The sequence below is a fragment of the Acanthopagrus latus genome, chromosome 19, assembly GCF_904848185.1.
Source record: "Acanthopagrus latus isolate v.2019 chromosome 19, fAcaLat1.1, whole genome shotgun sequence".
Classification (NCBI taxonomy): Eukaryota; Metazoa; Chordata; class Actinopteri; order Spariformes; family Sparidae; genus Acanthopagrus; species Acanthopagrus latus.
The window spans coordinates 22,318,067-22,336,703 of NC_051057.1; the positions used below are offsets into that span (position 1 = coordinate 22,318,067).

The following is an 18,637-nucleotide window of genomic DNA, read 5'->3' on the forward strand; positions in this document are numbered from 1 at the left end:
AAAAATGGTCGTTATTCATCGTCAGTAGACGCATTTCTGATGATTGACAGAGATCCTAACTGAACACATTGCATGTGATGAATCTACTTCAAAATACTTGTGTTGACATATTTTTGACATCAAGTCTTGGTTTAGAAAGATGGATAACTGTTAGCAACATTAGCTAGCCACACAGGAACATTAGCTCGCTCTTTTTTACACTTTAGTCTTGGAAGAGGTTCCAGCAGCTGAGATAACTGCTGATGTTTCCTGTAGAGGTTGCACAGGAAGCAAAAAGATGTGCATTTCATGAAGTGTTCAAGGAAGTCAGAAAATACAGAAAATGCCCAACAGAATATCTTTAAACTGCTTATTTTGTCCAACAAACAGTCCAAATCTCAAAGATATTCAGATTACAGTAATTTACAACCGAGAAAAGCAGCAAAATATCGGATTTAAAAAGCTTCAACCAGCAGATGTTGTGATTTTTGGTTGAGAAAAAATTATTCAGTCACTTAATGAATTAATGTGTTGAGTTGAATGAGATTAGTTCTGATTCTCAGGAGTCCAAACTCCCTGCATGAATGGAAGTTGGTGGTAGAAGTGATTTCTCTTCCAGTTTATATTTTCCCTTTTCCCCTCCTAATCTCCCATTAGAATTTGCCAGCATTGTCTCAGAACTTGGTGAGCTTTGGACCAGCTTCACTGCTCATGGGCACGGACAGACCGGGCTTCTCCAAATCAAACAAGATTATTGTCGGATTTCAGCTGCTCTGGACTTATAACCACCCGCCTCTCCGGTTCTGATGCAGTCAGTGCCGCAGGAAAACCTCCAGACGGGACTAACTTACAAAAACTTTCAGCGTGACCTCGACTTTAATTCATTAAAACTGATCCACGGGGAGAGTGGTCCTGATGTGGTCACTCGGCCATCCTCTATTGTCCTGTTTAATGATACGCTTCTCATCTAATCTACACAACAGCACAAGAGTGTTGTGCTGATTACAGTTGACCCTAAAAGTAATTGGCAGGCTGCTTGCCAAAGCAGGGAATTAATCTAATGTTTTGGAGCAATGATGAATCAAAAGCATTCAGAGGAGATAAATCACAAGAGCCCCCAACAAACAAACGACAGTGACTGTAATTATCAAGAGGACTTTGTTTTGCAGCTTTAGCGAGGAGCTCGTCGTGCTGAGAGAAAGGCAATAAACCCTGTCGGACAGCCTCAACAGCCCCGGACATCTGAGGCTGCAGACTAATGTCAGCCGAGAGGTGTGAACGTGAGATTGAAGGTTCAAATGCTGCACTATCTGGTTAATATAAAACGTTAGCCACCTTCTCTCGAGGCTTGTAATCTGCAGGCTCATGAGCAAGGCACAAACACAGTGGAGCTGCTCAAAAGTAGACTTACTAACTAACTTTGTAAATCAAATGTGTGGCAGTAAAAAGCTAATGTTAGGCTACAAACAGACGACATCACGGTCACGTGACTTAAACGTCACCACCGCTGAGCGTCTTACTGCACAATTACCATCCAGGTTTTCTATAAACTGATCAATGTACAAGTTGTAAAATCAGAGTTAGTATGGTTAGTAACTATAGTGAGCCTGTAAAGACGGACCTGTGTTTTTATATTGTGAGATCAGATGTGGTCATTTACAAGACAAGACGTCTGTTGTATCTTCTACAGTGCATTTTGAAGTCTGTAGTTACCCTGAAGTAGAGGTGGATCAGAACCTTTACCCAGAAGATTTTTTTCCAAAAGTTTTGGAGTAAATGTGAGTCCACTTCTTCTCTCTAATGTCACTTTAACTGAGAGGAGAGCCTCAATTTTACACATTATGTGGTCTGAGAAGTCTTTCTGACACATCTTTCAGTGGCAGAGCTATTTACTGTCCTCTTTCACAGTCAGTCTGACCGCAGTGGAGGGAAATTTTCATCAGCCCTGCTGCCCTGCCAGAACTGTGAAGGATAATTTCCCCTTAATTACACACAAAGGAAGCCTCGAATCTGACCGTTCATTTCTCTCGTCAGGCTAATGACACCCTTTGGTGAGGCTCCTCCATCCCCGCTGGGGTGTTCAGGGGACTGTGAGGAGTTCAGAGGAGCCGTCTGACAACACATCAAATTGACAAATGTACATGTTGCTGTGTCTGCAGCCGACGGTCCGCGGCTAAAAAATCTTGGCGACCAATTCTGGTTCGATTCCGTCATCCTGTCGTTATGCAGCGCCTGCAACTCCTCAACTGACAAGAAACACTCAACTGGAAGGAAGGAAGACGTTTTACAGACATATAATCAATTCGTGATGTGACAACTTTTATTCCCTCAAATCCCTATTAGTGATTGTCTGGGCCGTAAAAAAAAAAAGAAAGAAAGAAAGAAAGAAAGAAAGAAAGCGGGCATCCATTTCCTCTGCCTGGATACTGTAAACTGTGATGGGCAGGGGGAAAAAATAAACAGATTTTTATATTCCTTACAGAAATGTCCAGGAAAGAGCCACGGCTGAGCATGCTTGTGATGGCTGTGAAAACATGGAGGGAATTTGCATATTGAGTGGAATTCTATTATGACATCCAGTTTTTGAGGACCTATTTCTAATGCTTTGTACTCACAGCACTCCCCTCACATATGCATAATTCAAACATACATTTTACTTCATTGCTTTGTTGTGCAGCGTTGATGAGTTTGAATTTAGTGGAGTTTAAAGCAGAGGCAGACAAAGGTATGACAAGAAGGTGTAAATACAACATACCCTGACCCAGCTATGCTGACACGGACTATATCTCTTCATTCCAATTTGAGATTTTGTCAGGCGACAACGAATTTAAGCAGAACAGCTGTTTGACATTCGCAAAAGTCATGCATTCCTCTTCCTCTTCAGATATTTTATCTCTTTTGGCACGAGTTTGATCGGCTCCATGTTCTGAAGATAGATATCTATCGTTAAAGTGACAGTGTGAGGTTGTATGAGGTGCTTATCTCTAGTCAGCTCTGCCCCTGTGTGGAGAAGCAGCCTGCCAAGAAGGGGGCCAATCGCCAAGATTCTTGGCAGGTCTTCTCACCAGAGTCAGTTAGCGTCATCCTCTGGGAACTATGAATGTTTGTACCAAATTTCACGCCATACCTCCAATAGTTGTTGAGGTAATGTGTGAATGACCTGTGGACCGCCATCGCCATCCAGCCAAGAATCTTGGCTTTGGCACCTGCCAACAAGCAGCCATCGCCAAGATTCTCAGCAGGTCTTGGGATGTTTTCTCACCAGAGCTGCTAAACTTCATCCTCTGGGAACTATGAATGTTTGTACCACATTTCATGCCAATACCTCCAATAGTTGTTGAGATAATTTCAAACTGACCTGTGGACCGCCATCGCCATCCAGCCAAGAATCTTGGCTTTGGCACCTGCCAACAAGGAGCCATTGGCAAGATTCTCAGCAGGTCTTGGATGTTTTCTCACCAGAGTCTGTTAACTTCATCCTCTGGGAATCATGAATGTCTACACCAAATTTTACGCCAATACCTCCAATAGATTTTGAAATCCTTTCAAACTGACCTGCTGCTATCACCATCCATCAAGCCGCCAGCATGGCTAAAATCTCACACAGGACTCATGGCCTCCCAACATCCTCATAACATGATAACAACAACATGTTTGGTCATTAATGAAGCCAATTTCTCCTCCACAATTGTCCCAACATCCATCTCCTCACGTGTGTGCTTTAAGAACAACCTACTGTCAGGACTCCTGGGAGTTTTAGAGGTGAATCCAGGTGAGATTCGGTCTTTTCTCCCCCTCGAGAATGAGCCTTGGTGAGTTTGATGTTCCTCTCTTGAATCGTCTCTAAGTTATAGTGTTTACAGAAACGTGTGTGCAGTCAGGCTGAAGCCTCCATTACTGCATACCATGTGTCCTGGTGATGGGACGTAACAGCTCCAGGAATAAATTAACCTGAGGGGGCTGTAATTAGGTTCAGGCTGCCTTTATCAAGTCATGTAGCAGAAGAAGAGATCTTTTAGTTGAAGTAATAATCCACATGATCATCTACATAAATTTACATTTTCGGCACGCTGTAACGCTACAGGCATCGAATTAACATCCACATTTGCACTTTTAAAAGCGTGGCTCACTCAGATTAATAGAAAACTGATTCTGTTATTTTTGTTTTAAATCTGATACATATGTATTGGTTTTTAGCCACCGCCCCAATTCAATGGAGGTGAAAGGAATTGAATTTGTTGTGCTTTAGAAAGAGAAAAGAAGCAGCAACGTCAACAAAGGGACCACTTGCTACTGAAAGACATACTCCATTTGATGCATGATGCTGATGTCCATTTAAAAAATGACAACGTCTTTGCAGATTCACCAGCTTGATTGTTTCATCAGCATCACCCCTAAATTCCACCAGATCCGGGTTCGGTCCGTCTCCGATCCACCATGGCAGTTTCGTTATGTTGTCCATCGCAGCTCCAGCAGTCCAGAAACCTTCAGCAGCAGGAGATACGTAAGGCTTCAGGTGACGGAGCATCAAGTAATTCTGCGCAGAGCAGACAGGAAGTCAGACACCGAAACAACAATATAACATCTGGTTGAGTTTCAGAAAAAACTTCTTCTATCCTTCAGTTGGGAACACAAACCTTTTGTGCGTTTGTTGTTGTGTTTATAACACATACGTGGGCTGGACATTTCTTCTTCCTCTTCTTCTTGCAGCTGCTCAGGGAAACCTCCCCGTCGTGTTCTAGTTTTGCTTCTTGCATTTTGGACTTTGGATTACAGCTTCCTTTATTAAAGCTCGCTTATTGATTGTGTTGTCAGGACCTTATTTTCCTCTGAGAAAAAAACAGCTTGTTTATTCAGTTGTGGAGGAAATAAATATCTCTGAGTTTGTATTAGAACCTTGTTAACATTGTAAATACTGCAATTCTCAGTTTAAATTTATTTTTCCCAAACCAGAGAGTGCCCCTTTAACTTTTTATTATAATAACTTCTGTGTTGCTGTGTTTCTGTTCGTATGTTGTAGGTGTTCATCATGTTCTCAACTTTATTTTTCCACCCTTCTGCGAGTATAACCTCCTGTGAACAGCTATTTCTCAACGCCAAGCGGTTGAATCTTTTATGAGTTTCACAGCTTCTTTTTTTTTTCCTACTACTGAAATAAAACGATGAAGAGTAAGAGCGGTTAAAATCGTCTTCGACAGGAGACATGTCTGATGAACTATTTCTTCAGTGGTGATTTAATACTGATGGAGTGAAACTCGTCGCTGTGTTTATCCCCAGTGAAGATAAATGACGGAGTAACGCTGGGTAACTTTTTTTTTTTTTTTTTTAAACAGTTCTGGCAGTAAACTTTTAATGACAGTGTTTCTGGCGTCTTGCTGTGGAACGACGGACGACTACCTTTGCCGACGCTGAACATGCATATGCAATCATATCAGCCTCATCTTTTTCATCTCCCCCCTTCAGTTGTTGGAAGTTGCGTGTAATTCAGTGAAAAGCCTCTGATTAATTATCTGATTATTCACCTATTAGCCTGCTGCATTCAGGGTGTTCTGCTTCATACCACACAGGACATAATGCAGGAGACATACAGCATAATTGTCTGGGGACTAATGGCTTTCACGGCTCTGAACCACTCCAGAACTGATTATTTCTTTTTCCATCTGCTCGTTTTATTCTGATGGCTGGTCGTCTTTGGCGAGCACGGACGGAACATTTTTTAAATAATGAAGTGCAAATCTGCATGTATCCCACTCATTTGAATATGTGAAGGGCTGCGGGGCGTCTTATTATTCCTATTGTCTGTTTGTTTGCACTCACCTCACCGTGAGTGTCGTGTTTTAATGAGGCAGACATGATATTCTCCAGGTCTGGTGCTCGGCGGTCGCTGCATCTCCTCGTGTACATCTGTGGGGCAACGCAGTAAAGAAGCTTAACAGAAATACAGTCAACACCACCGCTGCCGCCGCCTCTGGAGCTCCTCTCCCTCTTATGTGTTCTTAAATCTGTCTTGGGTTTTTTTTTTTTTTTTGTGCATCTGAAGCCATTACGCTCTCAATAGCAGACGCTCAGAACTGGAGCAGCGAGGAGAGGGCGATGAAGATGAAGCGGCGGCGATGTAATGGAGAGGAAGAAGAAGTGGGAGAGGTAGAAGTTGCATCTGCACGGAAAAGGGCAGTGAAGAAGACTTCAGGGTTCGAGATGCAGCTGCACGTTTCCTTTTTTTTTCTGTCTTTGCAAATCCTCTGTGACTCACTTTTGTCTCCCCTCTCCCATGAGCCCACGTTTTATTTATTTTATTATTCTTTTTAATCTTTTTATTTGTGTTGTGTTGTTGTGTTGAGGCTCTCTAGTCTCAGAGATTGTTACCCTGACACTGCTGTGTATTCAGCCCAGAACACAGTCAACATTTTCATGCCTCTCTTAAGAGATATGATGCAACGCTGTTTTATCCTTCTGAAGGAAAATCTGATTGAAAAGATCTCACAAGACTAATCTTTGTATATATATGTGTGTGTCTCTGGAGCTGGATAAGCGGCTGCACCATTTTCATCTGTGCTTCTGCTTCAAATTAATGAGAAGCTCTTCTTTTTTTTTTTACCAAATTCCCTTTAATCAGTGTCTTTACTTGCTTGTTTTCTTGTGCGCAGCGTACTTCATGATGATACGCAGCAGATGGTTGAGACACAACTGCGAAAGACGATGTTGACACTGTAATCTTGCGATTAATGGCGCCAGTTATCCAATTAAAACACTGATGTTTTTTTAACTTACCCTTTTTATTTTTTTGCAAATATCTATTCTTTCCCCCCAGTTAGCAATGAAGAAAGTGTGTTAATGCCAAGAACTAATTTAAGGGTGGAAAGAGACAGGAGACAGGATGGTAATGAACAAGTGGAAACAGGCGCTCAGAGGGCATCCTATTTATTTATTTATTCTCTCAGCGAGGACGGAGAACAAACTAGATTACGTCTTTCTCTCTGCAGTTCTTGACCAGCAGCTACAGAAGATTTCATCAAAAGAAACATACGGAGGAACGCTCATAACAACATTGTTCCCCAGATCAAAAACACATGCGTGACCTCAGGAACCAAGCACATCTACATTTTTTAACAAGAGGTTCCTGATTCCACACAGAAAAATAACAGAAAACAAAACACTAGAAAGTACAAAAGCAGGCTTCTCTTCGCTAGCTGGTAACCTTTATTTTTTCTGCTGTAGCTAGCAGCTAATAAAGCTAATATTAGTTCCATTAGTAGCTTACAACCTTTGATTTTTCTGCCATAGCTAGCCAGCTAATGAAGCCAACATCAGTTTAATTTCAAGCTGCTAAACTTTGATTTTTCCACTTTAGCTAGCCAGATAATTAAGCTAGCTTGCAACCTTCAACATTTCTGCCATAGCTGGCCAGCTAATGAAGCTAATGTTAGCACATTTTATAGCTGCAAACCATTCATTTTTCTGCTGTAGCTAGCCAGCTAATTAAGCTAGCCAGCTAATTAAACTACTGTTTGTTAAATTCCTATCTTGCAACCATGTTTTTTCCACCGTAGCTCATCAGCCAATAATGTTAGCTCTATTTCTAACTGGAAGCCTTTGAATTTTCTGCCATAGCTAGCCAGCTAAGTGAGCTAATGTCAGCTCCATTTCTAGTCAGCAACCATTGATTTTTCTGTTGTAGCTAACCAGCTAATTGAGCTAGCGTTAGTTCCATTTCTAGCGGGCAACCTTGGATTGTTCCACGATAGCTAGCCAGCTACTAAAGCAAATGTTAGCTCCATTACTGGCTGCAAACCATTGATTTTTCCTCTGTAGCTAGGCAGCTAATTAAGCTAATGTCTGTTCCAGATGGCAAGTTACAGATACAGACAAGTCTGCTGGGTTCACTTGTGTAAATCAACTGACAGTTGTCTAGAAGTGAGAAGAAGGGCTGCTAACGTTAGCTTGTACCTCTCACAGCCTCCCGGACTTTCAACAGCGGGTTTGCTAAATGGTGCTCTGGTCATGAACAGAGCTTTAATTTACTGTGTGCTGCTTTGAGCTATGATTCTACTGTAGGTGTAAAAGATACATTAAGGCCACTTTAATCCACTCCTGTCACTTTTGTGTTTTGCGTTATGTGAAGCCTTTTTCAAAAAATAAGAGACACGCACCACCCACCAAACTCTTTAAACGCCAAGCGCTGCTCTTCCTGCTGCCACAGAGACACCAACTCAGAGTTTTTGCAGGAGTTTGGCAGCGGAGAACATCTCTGGCAGACTGCTGTACTTAGCTGAGACACGGAGGTCTGGGCCTCTGATAATCCCGGTCCAAATGTCTCCCTTTTGTGCAAACAAATCATACCGATAGGGCCAATTCAGAACACTATGAAGAACCACAGGCGGCAGATTTCTCAGAGTAAACCCTCGTGTGAGAGGGAGGACTGGAAGGACATGAAAGCACTGGCTCGCATCCTCGCTCATCTCTCTCCCTCCTGCTCCATTCTTTCTTCCTATCTGCCCCCCTCCTCCTCCTCCTCCTCTCCTCTCCTCGCCACTGGAGTGTTTGCCCAACATCCTCTAATTTGAGGTATTTTGTGACCGTCTCAGTCGTGTTGAGGGACCGCTTCAGTGTTCAGAAAGCCCTCCAGAACCCCTGTGAATATCCATGTTTATGCTCTTTAAAAAGATCCACACGGAGCACCTTCGGCACGTCGTCTGTAGAGAACGGAGGTCCCTCGGCAGCGGCGGCCAAAGTGTCTCGCCGAGCGAAACTGTAGCACATCAAACAGATCATCACAGCAGGCCGGCTAACCGGCTCGCTTTCTGCCGTTTTTTCCTGCTGATATATTTTCATAATTCATCAGTCATGATTGGTAATTGGATTCAAAATGATTTATTTTTATTTATTTATTTTTTTTTATATCGTGAAGAAAAAACAAAATCAATGCCACCCATTTAAGTCTGATTTGCATTCACCGATTGATGACACTCAGAGATAATAAAATACAAAACAATGGATTGCTGATTAAAAAAAGAAGCGGCAAAGCACAGAAAACAGAATCGTTCAGCGCCGGCCTTGTTAACCTTTATTTATCTGAAATAAAGTAGACAGAGCTGCTGATTCCCAAAGTATCCTGCCTCACTCTAAATTAGTGGTTGTTTTAGTTTAATGATCAGCGTTCATCAACGCAGGAACACAGAGGTCTCCTGGATAATTACAAGTCTATAGTATGGCTGGCAGTTTTAATTATTTTTTACGAAAAACAATCCCTTGATATTATTGTTGGAGAAAAACAAAGCTGAGATTGAAGTCGGAAAAACATCCAGTAGCTTGTTTTAATTCATCTCACAGATTGTTTCCTCCAGTAGAAGTTCAGATACTTTGTGTAGAAGTTCTGATCCAGTTTGTTTCCTCCAGTACAGTAACAGTTCAGGCTCTGACATGGACTCAGCATATCGGAGTAAAAAGTCTCCCTCTGAAGGACATTTGTGCTCAAAGCTAACTGAAGCTCACGTCATATTAATAGAATTCTATTAAAGTTAAAGGTTGAATCAGTAGGATTTTGTCCCAGCTGCTCCTGAACGCACCACATAGACAGTTGATTGTTGAGTCTCATTCCCAGGACGTCAAACAGACACATGTTGGGTTGGTAAAGCGTCCCGAGCAGCAACAAAGAGAGAAAATCAGAAACTCTCTGCAGATACGAGACACTAACACGCCTTTTCTCCACATTCCAGCCTCCCTCTCTGTCTGTTTACGGATTCTTACGCCTTTGTTTTGTCTGAAATCAGTCTGGAGATGTTTTGTTAATTCCCCTCAGACGCCTCAAACTGAAGTAACAAGCCTGTTTTGAAAATGTGAGGAGGAGAAAGTTCAGATATTAGTGTTCAGATGTCGTAAGGAGAGGTCACAGAGACACTCGAGTAAAGTACAGATACCTGAAAAACTGTGTCTGTTAACTAAATCTTGAAACATTACTTTTAATTATGTGTAATTATTTGATAAAGAAGTGACAGACACATTGACACAGCTTGTTTTTGTTTGAACAGAAACCTAATTTAATGAATTGTTGAGCTGTATATATTCGCCTCATGTAAAGACATCCAAACACTCTCAGTCTGAAGTTTTCACCGTGTGCAGTCAGACAACATATTTACCATCCTGCCTGTGTGTCTTCACGCCACAGCCTCGAACACCAGAGGTGCAGTGGTGTGTATAAAACAGGTGGGTGGATTTACTGTACACCTGCCTCCACATTAGCTCCGCGTACATCCTGCAGAGGACGGCTGCATCCAATTACCTTGTAAATCTTTAAGTGTTGCAGGGTTTTTTTCTTTTTCGGTCGCCTGCAGGTTTAAGCCACCGACCGTGACCTGCAAACGTTCCTCGTTCGCATGTCGTCCCCAGTCTCTCTCAGCCCCTCCCCCCCTCCAACTCAATCACACAAACACCGTCCTGCTGATGAGATACTCACCGGAGCATCAGATGTGTTCAAGAGAAACTTCAACAGATTTTCAGTGCTCGTATGTGAAAATGAAAACTGGTCAACTTGCAGGCAAATGTCTGTTGACAGATCCACAGCTTTTTGTAAGCCAGAGTCTCTCTCTTGTATCGAGTGATGGCCGTCTCACCAAAGTCTGATCGAACTGTCTAAACTAGGCAGCGCTTCTTGCCTCAAATGTTTTCAGAGAAACAGTTTAGCTGCTCTAGATGGCTGACATATTGTTTCTGTATTGTGAAAATTGAGGCTGAACAAGTTGTTTGTGTTTTTGAGCCGGTCTTCCCTGCCGGAGTGTCTCTAGGCTGGAGAGAGCAGACAGGCAGGGTGTCGTGAAGTGTAGGCTGTCCTTCTACGAGCAGCCCGGTGGGAAAAAAACCTTCCCTAGATGAAACAAAGCAACGTTTGCTGCATCCTAGTTTGGCGCATGAGGATGGAGAGTCCACCGTGCGTGCACCCGGCCTGTCCGCTCTGCCCAGCCTAGAGACACTAGATGTGGTTTCTGGGGAAAGTACAACTGTCGGTCCAACCAAAAAACCATAAAAAACACAGAAACAACCAGAGAATACCTGATTAGTTTAGCAGTTAGAAGTAGTTGTCTTTAAACTTATGATGGTCCAGCGTACTCTCTTAAAAATACTCATGATTAACTGATCAACTGCCATGACAGCGGCGAGTGGAACAAGCTACTGCTAACGTGAGTTGTTCAAAAACTTTCTTTTTAGTAACTCTGTGTACACAAACAATGTTCTCAGTGCTGGTGTTCACGTGTAGAGACCCTGGTGATGCTACCAGCAAAGTTTCATGTTGTTTCGAGCCTTCTTACTGTTTTAAAAATAGAGATTTTGATGCTAACATGAAAGTGCCCGTAGCACTCCCATTGAAAACGAGTTTGACCCAAAAACGAAAATACGGTAAATCTTAAAAGTGCCTCTTTTGTCGTAATTATGCTTTTACACAAAGGTTTGACTCGGGTCTCTAGGTTGCATTTTGGCGAGAGTTTCGCTTTACGTATGTTTGTGTCAAACTGGGACATTCTTGACTTGCTAAATGATGCTATGTGTCACCCATCAGCGGTTGTTTTTACTGGTTCAGTGCGGCGCTTTGTATTGTGGTTGATGTAAGTTTCTTCTCTTTGTGCAGAACGGAATACAGGAGCCCGTTTTCTGAGGTCACGTTGCGCCGATTTGATAAACATTAGCATCTTTTCCCACTGCAGAGACAGCCGAGTTTTATTCAAGGGGTCAAATGAAATTCTGTATTTGTGAGGTGTTGATAAAAGATTCTCGCTGGCTGCGACAGTGTTGTTGGTCTCGCTTTGGGAATTCTTGACAGTAACACACACAAAAAAAAGAAAATGTCGAATAAAAGACAGCCTTTCAAACTCTTTCAGACACTTCGGTCCTCTGTGTGGATCTGTCAAGGCGCAGAAGCTGGAGAGACGTCGTCCTCACTTGAACCGAACAAAACAAAGATTTTTTTTTCAAATTAACTTCTGTAATTTTACTCAGTGCGAAGACAAATCCTTCCACCTTCTCATCAACACCTCGTTTCCTAACTAGCTGTTACCGTTTTTGTTTAGTTTTTTTTAATAACGGGAGAGGCTTTTTAACACTTCTTGTTCTCTCACTGGAGATCAAGCTGAAATCCAGCTGCCTGTTGCAAAGAAAAGACACAATTGTTGTGACACATTTCTTGCCTTTCTTTATTGTCTCACTCTCGGGATTTCAGACGACTTTTTCCTTCATCGCTTAATTTCTTTTTTTGTTTTTTTGTTTTTTGAATTCACACACCTCCACTTCCAACCGCCGCCGTCGCCATCCTCTCCCCAGATTTTCCTTTTGTCTTACGAGCTACGCCGCCTCTGGCATTGTGATCACGGCTTCAAGGTCCCCGACGCCTGAGCTTAAGCTGCGAGGAGGGGAGGAAAAAAGGAATCTCCAATTAGGTTTTTTTTTTTTCAACCTTCCTCTCATAATTTTCTTTTAAATCACACAAAGAATCACATTGTCTTAAAGAAAGACAAGAAAGAAAGAAAGGGAACATCATCTGCGCTCAAACATCTGCGAGCTCCTGCAGGTACTGGAGGTAATTTGACATGAGTTTGACAATTTCCTCCCACTTTATAGGCATTAAAATGACGAACACTGACAGACCGCGAGCTGCTCTCTGTTGGCATTAATTCTCCCCTTTTCTATTAGTTGTGATTTGTAATTTAGCAGCCTACTGTTTAGCAGAGGGGGGGTTTTATCTGCAGGGAGCCTGGGGATTCCCAAACTGAACCAAATTACAGTAAAGCACTGATTATTTCGAGTTTTTAAATAAAGACTGCAGGAAAAAAAAAGGGAAAAAAAAGAAATGTTTGGCAGGATTTAATCCCTGAACTGGCCTCAACCCAACTCTAACATCACAACACACACCACTGCGAGTCTGCTGCGATAAATCTGTGATGTGAGATGGAAGGTAGCGATGGGACGGATTCACCATGTTTACAAGGACTTGAGGCAGTTCTGTGATTTTCAGGACTGTTTGTAGGAGGATTAAACACACTGTGCACTGGCAACACGGAACCACAGCCATAAAAATGTGGATTTAATTACCCTGAGAACTTCCTGCTGGATGCAGGATGTTCAGTTCGTTTTTTTTTTTTTTTTTCTAAGCCTCAACTTGAGATTGTCGGCATGTTCTCGATCCCGACTCGTCAAAAACATAAAGCAGCTTGGTCAGTGGCCTTGAGTTTCAAACTCTGCTGACATGTAATGTGTTCCAGGTAGCCTTTCAAATAAAGTTCTAGGCAGATGGTCGGGTTCTGCTCGAGGCTTCTGCCTATTAAAAGGCAGATTCTAACTGATCAAGTTTAGACCTGCTCAGTTTTGAAAGCATCATAATAAAGACTGACTGATATTATGACTTTCTGGAGTGTTATTAACATTGAACCGTCACAGTTTGGTTGGGTTCAGGAAAAGATCATACGATTACTACATAACATACATAACAGTGTTTCAAAATGTTACGTAAAGATGCAAATCCATCGGGAGGATATTAACGGATGTAAGTATGTTGACCGTTGATGGTTAATACTCTCCAGCCGTAGCGAACCATTTATCATGTTTTATACTTTTACTATTTTTATTACCAACCAAAAAAAGGCAATCTGAGAATTAGACTCATAGTCAACTTTGCGAAAGCTGCACCGATCAGTGTTTTTGTAGCAGCATCCAGAAGTTGGTGGAGACCAAATCAGAGGTAAAATATACATGATTTAGTGATTACAAGCTTGTTCTGTCGCCCCCAAGTGGTCAGAAAATTAGTTAATAACTCTTCAATCAACACATCAGGGAAGCTAAAACAACTACTGATGGTTTCTGGACATCAGTACAGTCTGGAATATTATTGAGGAAGCACCTAAAGGAACTGCATCTGAGAAAAATTCACATATTTGTTTCTTAATTGCTCATTAAAACTTAAAGTACTCATTCACACACACTACGATGATCCCCCGCTTACACATTACAGATTGCACTCGATGTGCATTTTCTTGTCCTCACGGAGGTAAACCATCTTCCTCTTTTTTTTTTTTCCACCTAGCGCAGCACTTCAGCACAACAAACACCCTCCCCTCCATCGTCTCATCTCTCATGATGCTCGGAGGGGCGAGAGAAAGGTAACAGGCTGGAAAAGTCAAAGCCAATCAGCGTTACTCCGCTCCTGCCTGGATGTTCAGTACAAGGTAGAGCCCCGGAAAGCTGACATAGCCGATCATCGCTGAAAGGCCATACGTACCCCCTGAACCTGCCTCCCCTCCCACCCGGACACCTCGTCATGTCACGTTAACCTCCTCCCACGTAGTGAAAGACATGCGTGCATCCCACCAACCCGGAGTCATCGTGAATTTAGCTTCATGCGAGGAGAGCTTTCATCGGCAGGATCATCACGTTGCAGCTCCTCTGCCCTCGAGGCAAACACTGTATCTCCTCTGAATTACTTTGTTAGACCCGCAAACCTCCTCAAAAATAGGTAATGTCACTCCAGGGATCTGCTCACAACTCCTTCATCTCACCACTTTATTTGCTTTTTTTTTTTTAAGATAAACGGAATTTCTTGCCAAGAAATGTGTTTTCTTTTCTACATAAATTTGCAAGTTACTCTCCCCTAAATGCATTATAATATTTACATTTTGATTTATTGTGAATCTAACAGCCGTGCAATGAGATTTTTTTTTTCCTCTCATGAAGAGAGTGGAAAATCTGCTTTCGAAATAACAGTGAGGGTTTATTGATCTTCTCGGGCAGATTAGGTTTGTGTAACAGCATGAGTAGGAGCTTTTCCTCTGCAGAGAGGAGCGAAGCATTCAGACTGATGTTAGCACTGCATGAAAAAACACAGCTGGGTCATTCATTTAAATGAGACCACTACTCACTACCATGAAACCAAATTAGACCCTGGAGAGCCCGCTACACCCTTGCAAGGCAGGGGTTAACAGTTTTGGTGCTCCCCAAAGAGGTTTTTATCCAGCACCAAAGGAAAAATCATCAGCTGCAAAATAATAATAATGAAAAAGAATGAATGGAAATCAAAATGGTGATTAAGAATGTGTTTAAGAGCAATTAATCAAACAGCCGTTTGAATAAAGGTCCATGCTGAATGTCTGGCTCAGACACAAATGAAATTAAAAGTATTAAGTTACATGTGTCAGCAGGTTTTAAACGAACTTGTGGAGTCCATGCCAGCTCGACTACATGCTCTCATTAAAGAAAAAGGGAGACATGGTAGTTATGAAGAGATTCTGAAATTACTACTCTTCAAATCACTGTCAAAAATCACACTGGGATAACATCAGTCATGTTGTCACTTTGGGAGTCCATGCCCGCTTGATTGCATGGTGCCATTATAGCAAAAAGGGGAGATGATAGTTAGGAAGAAACCTAAAATTCTGAATTTAGTGTCCAAAATGCTCTTTGAATCACTTTCAAATTACACTGGGACAACGTGAGTCAACCTATTTTAAACAAACTTGTGGAGTCCGTACTAACTTGAGTGAATGCTGCCATTAAAGCCACAGGGGGACGCACCAAATACAAAGATATTCTGAAGTCCAAGTTCGAAAAGAATAGCTCTTTGAAACGCTGTCAAATCACGCTGGGACAAAACAACATCAGGTTCTACACAAATTTGTGAAGTCCATGCCAGCTCGATTGCATGCTGTCATTAAAGCAAATCGGGACACGATAGTTAGGAAGATATTCTGAAATTTGTTTACAAAAGGCTACTGGAATTGCTGTCAAAAAATGTTGGGATAACATGAGTCAAAAGATTTTACACTGACTTTTGGAGTCCATGCCCGCTTGAGTGAATCCTGCCATTACAGCAAATTATGCTATGAGTCAACAGATTTGTGGAGTCCATACAAATTTGAGTGAAGAGTTTCATGTTGTCATTCAAGCACACAACATAGCATTGAACAACTAAAACTTTTTTCTTAATTGAATCGGCACCCACGAATCTGACTTGAATTTGAAGTTTTCCAAAGATTCGTGACCTGAGCTAACCTGCTAGCATGCTAACTAGCTGCTGAGAAGCTACAGTCACAGCTACCGTTCATGTTATGTCACCAGCTGTGGGTTCAATGAGGTTAAGAGTTTTTGTGTGAACAGAATTTCAGCTCAAACTCAACATTGAAAATAGATTTTGGTTTTGGCATTCTACTTAAACAACACTGAACTGTGGCCTCCTCACAATGTGATGAAGTAGTTATAATAAACCTTGTTCACCTTTGGAAACTCCAAAAGTAGTAGTACTTGTCATAAAGAGTTGGATATTTGTACTGATTTTTCAAGGACAGGACAAATGTTTTGTTATACACTTCTCTACTGGTTGCCTTACTACAGTACAAGTAAACACCTACGGCTTCCTCCATCTGTTCTGACCTTTGACCTGCAGGTTGGAGGATCCGTAGAGACTTCAGATGCAGAGCAATCTGGAAAAAATTCACAAGGTCTTCCAGCAAAACACTGAGAGCAGATTCATCTTTTGTAAAGTCCCTCAAACTATGCATGTCTGCAGAATGAACAGGAGGTGATCGCATGTATCCTCTTAAAACAATTTACTTTCCCTCTAAGCAAAGTTTGTATAAAACATGTTTGTTCTGTGATACAGTTTCTTCCTGTATTCTCTTTATTTCCATCAGTTTTGTAATTCTCTCCTGAATCCCTGAAGTAGAGACGCGTTTCTGAGACAAAAGTTTCCTTTTCAAGAAGTCTCTTTGAAATGTATTTCCCTTCCACTCAAGTCAAAAGGTTGTTTTTCTTCTGAATCTATGGTTTCCATGGTGCTTCTTAACTTCAAAAGGAACCAAAAACTATGTACAGGGAAAGTTTCAGTGCTGTGTCAGCGTGTGTTTGCTCTTCTACTTCTATTTTTGTGATGTTTTTAACAGACCTTGAGACACAGGAGGTTTTGACCAGTTAAAACTTCATCGAGCATTACATTCATCTTGTATTAATTTTAAGGACCACAGACTAAATTCCTCCTGCTTCCTGTTTCCTTAGGCTAATTAATGCTTTTTGGTTTTTGTTTATGCTCCATTTTGAGTCATCAGGTTTTACACAAACTTGTGAGGTTCATGCCAGCTGCCACCGAGTTGTGTCGTTAAAACAGAATGGAGACCTAACAAATATTGACTTATTCTGAAAATAATATACAAAAAGCTCTCTGGATGTCAAATCAACCTGGCATAACATGAGTCATCAGGTTTTAGACAAACTTGTGGAGTCCATGCCAGGTCAAGTGCATGTTGTCATTTCAATATAAGCTGGACAATGCACACAAATAAAACATTCTGAAATTCAGAAGAAAAAGCTATTTGAATCACTGTCATTTCATTCTGTGATAAAATGAGTCATCAGGTTCTACACAAACTTGTGGAGTCCTTGCCATCTTGAGTGCATGCTGTTGTTAAAGCAAAAGGAGAACAAAACAAATATTACGATGTACTGAAATTCAATCACAAATGGCTTTTTGAATCACCGTCACACCATGCTGGGATAACATGAGCTTTTACACCAACTTGTGGAGTCCGTGCCTGCTTGAATGCATGTTGCCATTAAAACAAAATCTTTGGACAAACCACAGACTAAGATATTCTGAAATTCACAAGAAAAAGCTCATTGGATCCCAATATAATCATGCTGGGTGTAACGTGACTCTGCAGGTTTTACATAAACGTGTGGAGTCCATGCCTGCATGAGTGCCTTCTGTTCATGGACATTTTTCAAAGGTTTTACTTTTCACACAAAATGTAAAACTGATAGTAACATTTTTTATTTAAAAAATAGTTTCACAATCCGAACAGTTGTAAAATAAAATCATCTTGGTTTGTGGTCACAGACTTTTGGATTCCGTACATCAAAACATCTTTGTTTCTGCTGCACTGCATCTTATTTTCCTAGTCATGTTTCCTTCAGTGGCAAAACTCTTCTTTCCCTCACTTATTGTGTTTCACAAACATGAGGCGACAGGGCTCCAAAAGGAAGTGTTTTATCTGGCTCCGCAAACAGCGACAAAACAAAGACGTGTTTGTTATATTTTCCTCTTTTCTGGGGAGAATTGAAGTTTGTGTTAATAAGTACGACAAGCGACGGGGTAACAGGAGCTGCCTCTGTTTCTTCTTCTGTTTGTTTTAGGGAAACATTGTTATTATGATGTCTCTACAGTGAGCGTTGAAAGTCTGCCACAGACAGGTCACAGCTCCTCGTATTTGCACATTAAAAAGCCTCACAGTTCCCTCCTGATTATTATTCTCGCTCTCTCTACAACAGTGAAAAAAGGTCCCCGCAGATGTTCCCTTGGCTTTCATGTCAAAAGCTATCTGACTGATACGAGCAAATGTCAGCCGAATCCAAACGTATAAAAAAGGAAAAAAAAACATGCTGATTATTCCTTTTCCCGTGAAAGGTCACCTGTGACACGGTATCTCGAAATTTGTAAGATAAATTTGTACATTAGGTGTACCGAGCCGTGCCGAGTCGTACCCGGGGTCGCTCACATGCGCCGGCCTTAAAAAAAAAAAAAAAAAGAGAGAGAAGCAATTGTTTGCAGACACGCTCAGCTTCTTTCATTTGTTTATAAAATCTACAGCTCTGCGATAAGCTCCGACTCAGCATAGGACCGGAGTGATGCCTT

At 41.6% G+C, this 18,637-nt stretch overlaps 2 long non-coding RNA genes across 6 annotated transcripts in view; one reads left to right on the forward strand and one right to left on the reverse strand.

The window, feature by feature from the left end:
* LOC119008568 overlaps window positions 1-18,637 on the reverse strand; it is a 93,058-nt gene that overhangs the window by 3,793 nt on the left and 70,628 nt on the right. Inside the window, exons 5-8 of one of the 4 annotated variants that reach the window (XR_005071456.1) lie at window positions 12,250-12,367; window positions 5,797-5,883; window positions 4,617-4,808; window positions 4,346-4,516 (exon numbers count right to left, since the gene is read on the reverse strand). This is a non-coding gene — a long non-coding RNA (uncharacterized LOC119008568). Of the gene's footprint in view, window positions 1-2,952; window positions 4,517-4,616; window positions 4,809-5,796; window positions 5,884-12,137; window positions 12,368-18,637 lie in introns of those variants that run through there. The other 3 variants (XR_005071455.1, XR_005071457.1, XR_005071454.1) reach the window with 3 other exon arrangements.
* LOC119008569 lies at window positions 13,361-17,294 on the forward strand. 2 transcript variants are annotated; one of them, XR_005071459.1, is made up of 3 exons: window positions 13,361-13,507; window positions 14,045-14,473; window positions 16,397-17,294. It is a non-coding gene; the product is annotated as an uncharacterized LOC119008569 (long non-coding RNA). The 2 variants fall into 2 exon arrangements; XR_005071458.1 differs by lacking the exon at window positions 16,397-17,294 and having other exon boundaries at window positions 14,045-14,482.